The following is a 6909-nucleotide window of genomic DNA, read 5'->3' as shown; positions in this document are numbered from 1 at the left end:
CCCGCATGCCATGCCACGGCCTCGGCCCGCATGACCTGCCACGGCCTCGGCCCGCATGCCATGCCACGGCCTCGGCCCGCATGACCTGCCACGGCCTCGGCCCGCATGCCTTGCCACGACGTCGCCCAACATGCCATGCCACGGCCTCGGCCCGCATGCCGTGCCACGGCCTCGGCCCGCATGCCGTGCCACGGCCTCGGCCCGCATGCCTTGCCACGGCGTTGCCCAACATGCCATGCCACGGACTCGGCCCGCATGCCATGCCATGCCACGGCCCGCATGTCTTGCCATGGCGTTGCCAAACATGCCATGCCACGGCCTCGGCCCGCATGCCTTGCGACGGCGTCGCCCAACATGCCATGCCACAGCCACGGCCCGCATGCCATGCCACGGCCTCCGCCCGCATGCCATGCCACGGCCTCGGCCCGCATGCCTTGCCACCGCGTTGCCCAGCATGCCATGCCACCGCGTTGCCCGGCGTGCCATGCCTTAGCCTTGGCCAACATGTCGAGCCACGGCCTCGGCCCGCATGCCATGCCATGCCACGGCCCACATGTCTTGCCACGGCGTCGCCCAACATGCCATGCCATGCCACGGCCTCGGCCCGCAGGCCTTGCTACGGCGTCGCCCAACATGCAATGCCACGGCCTCGGCCCGCATGCCATGCCACGGCCTCGGCCCGCATGCCTTGCCACGGCGTCGCCCAACATGCCATGCCACGGCCACGGCCCGCATGCCTGGCCACGGCCTCGGCCGCGCATGCCATGCCACCGCGTTGCCCGGCATGCCATGCCTTGGCCTCGGTCAACATGCCATGCCACGGCCTCGGCCTCGGCCCGCATGCCTTGCTATGGCGTCGCCCATCATGCAGTGCCACGGCCTCGGCCCGCATGCCATGCCACGGCCTCGGCCCGCATGCCTTGCCACGGCGTCGCCCAACATGCCATGCCACGGCCTCGGCCCGCATGCCTTGCCACGGCCTCGGCCGCGCATGCCATGCCACCGCATTGCCCGGCATGCCATGCCTTGGCCTCGGTCAACATGCCATGCCACGGCCTCGGCCTCGGCCCGCATGCCTTGCTACGGCGTCGCCCAACATGAAGTGCCACGGCCTCGGCCCGCATGCCATGCCACGGCCTCGGCCCGCATGCCTTGCCACGGCGTCGCCCAACATGCCATGCCACGGCCTCGGCCCGCATGCCTTGCCAAGGCGTTGCCCAACATGCCATGCCATGCCACGGCCTCGGCCCGCATGTCTTGCCAAGGCGTTGCCCAACATGCCATGCCACGGCCTCGGCCCGCATTCCCTGCCACGGCGTTGCCCAGCATGCCATGCCACCGCGTTGCCCGGCATGCCATGCCTTAGCCTTGGCCAGCATGGCATGCCACGGCCTCGGCCATCATGCCATGCCACGGCCTCGGCCCGCATGCCTTGCCACGGCGTTGCCCAACATGCCATGCCACGGCCTCGGCCCGCATGCCATGCCATGCCGTGCCTTGGCCTTGGCCAGCATGACATGCCACGGCCTCGGCCCGCATGCCTTGCTACGGCGTCGCCCAACAAGCCATGCCACGGCCTCGGCCCGCATGACATGCCACGGCCTCGGACCGCATGCCTTGCTACGGCGTCGCCCAACATGCCATGCCACGGCCTCGGCCCGCATGCCATGCCACGGCCTCGGCCCGCATGACATGCCACGGCCTCGGCCCGCATGCCATGCCATGCCACGGCCACGGCCCGCATGCCATGCCACGGCCACGGCCTCGGCCCGCATGCCTTGCTACGGCGTCGCCCAACATGCCATGCCACGGCCTCGGCCCGCATGCCGTGCCACGGCCTCGGCCCGCATGCCGTGCCACGGCCTCGGCCCGCATGCCTTGCCACGGCGTTGCCCAACATGCCATGCCACGGACTCGGCCCGCATGCCATGCCATGCCACGGCCCGCATGTCTTGCCACGGCGTTGCCAAACATGCCATGCCACGGCCTCGGCCCGCATGCCTTGCGACGGCGTCGCCCAACATGCCATGCCACGGCCACGGCCCGCATGCCATGCCACGGCCTCCGCCCGCATGCCATGCCACGGCCTCCGCCCGCATGCCTTGCCACCGCGTTGCCCAGCATGCCATGCCACCGCGTTGCCCGGCGTGCCATGCCTTAGCCTTGGCCAACATGTCGAGCCACGGCCTCGGCCCGCATGCCATGCCATGCCACGGCCCGCATGTCTTGCCACGGCGTTGCCAAACATGCCATGCCACGGCCTCGGCCCGCATGACGTGCCACGGCCTCGGCCCGCATGCCTTGCTACGGCGTCGCCCAACATGCCTTGCCACGGCCTCGGCCCGCATGCCATGCCACGGCCTCGGCCCGCATGACCTGCCACGGCCTCGGCCCGCATGCCTTGCCACGACGTCGCCCAACTTGCCATGCCACGGCCTCGGCCCGCATGCCATGCCACGGCCTCGGCCCGCATGACATGCCACGGCCTCGGCCCGCATGCCTTGCTACGGCGTCGGCCAACATGCCATGCCACGGCCTCGGCCCGCATGCCATGCCACGGCCTCGGCCCGCATGACATGCCACGGCCTCGGACCGCATGCCTTGCTACGGCGTCGCCCAACATGCCATGCCACGGCCTCGGCCCGCATGCCATGCCACGGCCTCGGCCCGCATGCCACGGCACGGCCTCGGCTCGCATGCCTTGCTACGGCGTCGCCCAACATGCCATGCCACGGCCTCGGCCCGCATGACATGCCACGGCCTCGGACCGCATGCCTTGCTACGGCGTCGCCCAACATGCCATGCCACGGCCTCGGCCCGCATGCCATGCCACGGCCTCGGCCCGCATGACATGCCACGGCCTCGGACCGCATTCCTTGCTACGGCGTCGCCCAACATGCCATGCCACAGCCTCGGCCCGCATGCCGTGCCACGGCCTCGGCCTCGGCCCGCATGCCTTGCTACGACGTTGGCCAACATGCCATGCCACGGCCCCGGCCCGCATGCCTTGCCACCGCGTTGCCCAGCATGCCATGCCACCGCGTTGCCCGGCGTGCCATGCCTTAGCCTTGGCCAACATGTCGTGCCACGGCCTCGGCCCGCATGCCATGCCATGCCACGGCCCTCATGTCTTGCCACGGCGTTGCCAAACATGCCATGCCACGGCCTCGGCCCGCATGCCTTGCTACGGCGTCGCCCAACATGCCATGACATGCCACAGCCTCGGCCCGCATGCCTTGCTACGGCGTCGCCCAACATGCCATGCCACGGCCTCGGCCCGCATGCCATGCCACGGCCTCGGCCCGCATGCCTTGCGACGGCGTCGCCCAACATGCCATGCCACGGCCTCTGCCCGCATGCCATGCCACGGCCTCGGCCCGCGTGACATGCCACGGCCTCGGCCCGCATGCATTGCCACGACGTCGCCCAACTTGCCATGCCACGGCCTCGGCCCGCATGGCATGCCACGGCCTCGGCTCGCATGACATGCCACGGCCTCGGCCCGCATGCCTTGCTACGGCGTCGCCCAACATGCCATGCCACGGCCTCGGCCCGCATGCCATGCCATGGCCTCGGCCCGCATGACATGCCACGGCCTCGGACCGCATGCCTTGCCACGGCGTCGCCCAACATGCCATGCCACGGCCCCGGCCCGCATGCCTTGCCACCGCGTTGCCCGGCGTGCCATGCCACCGCGTTGCCCGGCGTGCCATGCCTTAGCCTTGGCCAACATGTCGTGCCACGGCCTCGGCCCGCATGCCATGCCATGCCACGGCCCGCATGTCTTGCCACGGCGTTGCCAAACATGCCATGCCACGGCCTCGGCCCGCATGCCTTGCCACGGCCTCGGCCAACATGCCATGCGACGGCCTCGGCCCGCATGCCAAGCGACGGCCTCGGCCCGCATGACATGCCACGGCCTCGGCCCGCATGCCTTGCTACGGCGTCGCCCAACATGCCATGCCACGGCCTCGGCCCGCATGCCATGCCACGGCCTCGGCCCGCATGCCCTTCTACGGCGTTGCCCAACATGCCATGCCACGGCCTCGGCCCGCATGCCTTGCCACCGCGTTGCCCAGCATGCCATGCCACCGCGTTGCCCGGCGTGCCATGCCTTAGCCTTGGCCAACATGTCGTGCCACGGCCTCGGCCCGCATGCCATGCCACGGACGGCCTCGGCCCGCATGCCATGCCACGGCCTCGGCCCGCATGTCTTGCCACGGCGTTGCCCAACATGCCATGCCACGGCCTCGGCCCCCATGCCTTGCCACCGCGCTGCCCAGCATGCCAATGCACCGCGTTGCCCGGCGTGCCATGCCTTAGCCTTGGCCAACATGCCACGCCACGGCCTCGGCCCGCATGGCTTGCCAGGGCGTTGCCCAACATGCCATGCCACGGCCTCGGCCCGCATGTCTTGCCACGGCGTTGCCCAACATGCCATGCCATGCCACGCCACGGCCTCGGCCCGCATGCCATGCCACGGCCTCGGCCCGCATGCCATGCCATGCCACGGCCTCGGCCCGCATGCCATGCCACGGCCTCGGCCCGCATGCCTTGCCACGGCCTCGGCCCGCTTGCCATGCCACGGCCTCGGCCAGCATGCCATGCCAAGGCCTCGGCCCGCATGCCTTGCCACGGCGTTGCCCAGCATGCCATGCCACCGCGTTGCCCAGCGGGCCGTGCCGCGGCCTCGGCCCGCATGCCTTGCGACTGCCTTGGCCAACGTGCCATGCCACAGCGTGCCATGCCTTAGCCTTGGCCAACATGCCATGCCACTGCCTTGGCCAGCATGTCGTGCCACCGCCACGGCCAGCATGCCATGCCGGTCCGCTGCCCAGCATGCCACGGCCGTGGCGGCATGGCAAGCCACGGCCTCGGCCAGCATGCCATGCCACGGCCTCGGCCAGCATGCCATGGCACTGTCTTGGTCAGCATGCCATGCCATGGCACCGCCTTGTCCAGCACGCCGTGCCGCAGCGTTGGCCAGCATGGCTTGGCCGGCATGCCATGCCAATGCCTTGGGCCAACATGGCGTGCCACGGGCTGGGCCATGCCGGTCCGTTGCCCGGCATGCCACGGCCGTGGCGGCATGGCAAGCCACGGCCTCGGCCAGCATGCCATGCCCCGGCCTCGCCCAGCATGCCATGGCACGGTCTTGGTCAGCATGCCATGCCATGGCACCGCCTTGTGCAGCGTTGGCCAGCATGCCTTGGCCGGCATGCCATGCCAATGCCTTGGGCCAACATGGCGTGCCACGGGCTGGGCGAGCACGGCATGCCACGGGCTGGGCGAGCATGCCACGCCACGACCTTCGCTAGCAGCAAGGCATGCCACGGCCTCGGCGAGCATGCCATGCCATGCCAAGGCCAAGGCCAAGGCAGTGGGCAAGGCCAAGTCCCTGTGCAAGGCATGGCCAAGGCCATGGCCAAGGCCAAGGCCAAGGCCAAGGCCATGGCGTGCCACCGCCTCGATCGATCTTTTTGAACATGATTCTTTTATAATCTTACCCAAACCGTGCAACACAATTAAAAATGCACTACAATCAATTTTAAATGTCATTCCCTATTTTTTTGCAATTTTTCTGTAGCTTTTCGAATTTTTAAAGCCCTTATTTGGCATAAAAAAATCAAAATAAAATAAAAAAAATGAAAAAAATAATTTAATAATTTCTATAATTACTAGTGAATCATCCTTTAATTATGGGAATTTTTCCATAATTTTTTGACCATTTTTATTAATTTTTATTATTTTTTAAGTATTAATATCGAAATAAATTAAAATAAAATATTTTCTGTAAAAAAATATTTTTTTTAATTTTTTTTATGGTGTATTAAATTATTTCCTACAACTTTCATGTTGAAAGTTTTGGCAAAAAACCATTACTTTTTAAAAAAACCCCATTATGACTCCTCGAACATGCTTGATGTTTCCTCCTGCCAGATTGAAAAGGGCTTAACAGGCTATTATAAGGGGGGGGCACCTCCCTTGCCCAGGGCAAGGCAGTGGCAGGTACGCCCCATGTTGGGCGCGGCCTGGGCTGCGGCCTTGGGTTACATGCACTGCGGCTCGACCGCGGCCTGGGCTGCGGCCTGGGGCGGCTCGGCCGCGGCCTTGGGCGGCCTGGACCGCGGCCTTGGGCGGCCTTGGGCGGCCTTGCGCGGCCTGGGCGCGGCCTTGGGCGGCTCGGGCGTGGCCTTGCGCGGCCTGGGCGCGGCCTTGGGCGGCCTGGCCGCGGCCTTGGGCAGCATGGCGTGGCATGCGCGCGGGCGTGGGCGGCCTGGCATGCGCGCGGCATGGGCAGCACGGCATGGCATGCGCACGGCCTGGGCGGCCTGGCATGCAGCCGGCCTGGCATGCCCGCGGCGTGGGCAGCACGGCATGGCATGCGCACGGCCTGGGCGGCCTGGCATGCAGCCGGCCTGGGCAGCACGGCATGGCATGCGCACGGCCTGGGCGGCCTGGCATGCGGCCGGCCAGGGCAGCCTGGCATGGCATGCGCACGGCCTGGGCGGCCTGGCATGCGGCCGGCCAGGGCAGCCTGGCCTGGCATGCCAGCGGCGTGGGCAGCGTGGCCTGTGCGAATACCGCGCGCGTGGTCTTTTGACCACGGTGCGTGTGTTGTGCGCATGGTCGCGCACGCCTTTGCACGCCTTCGCACGCAACGCACGTCTAGTGGTAAGAACCGCAGTCAAGGCAGCCCAGCCCCAAGGCCAAGGCCAGCAGCATGGCATGCCACGGCGAAGGCAGCCCAGCCAAAGCCAGCAGCATGCCATGCCAAGGCCAGCAGCATGCCATGCCACGGCCAAGGCAGCCCAGCCAAAGCCAGCAGCATGCCATGCCACGGCCAAGGCAGCCCAGCCAAAGCCAGCAGCATGCCATGCCAAGGCCAAGGCCAGCAGCATGCCATGC

This window comes from Camellia sinensis, chromosome 12 (genome assembly GCF_055761805.1).
Source record: "Camellia sinensis isolate YWXY chromosome 12, ASM5576180v1, whole genome shotgun sequence".
NCBI lineage: Eukaryota > Viridiplantae > Streptophyta > Magnoliopsida > Ericales > Theaceae > Camellia > Camellia sinensis.
Note: the sequence above shows the minus strand (reverse complement) of the source record.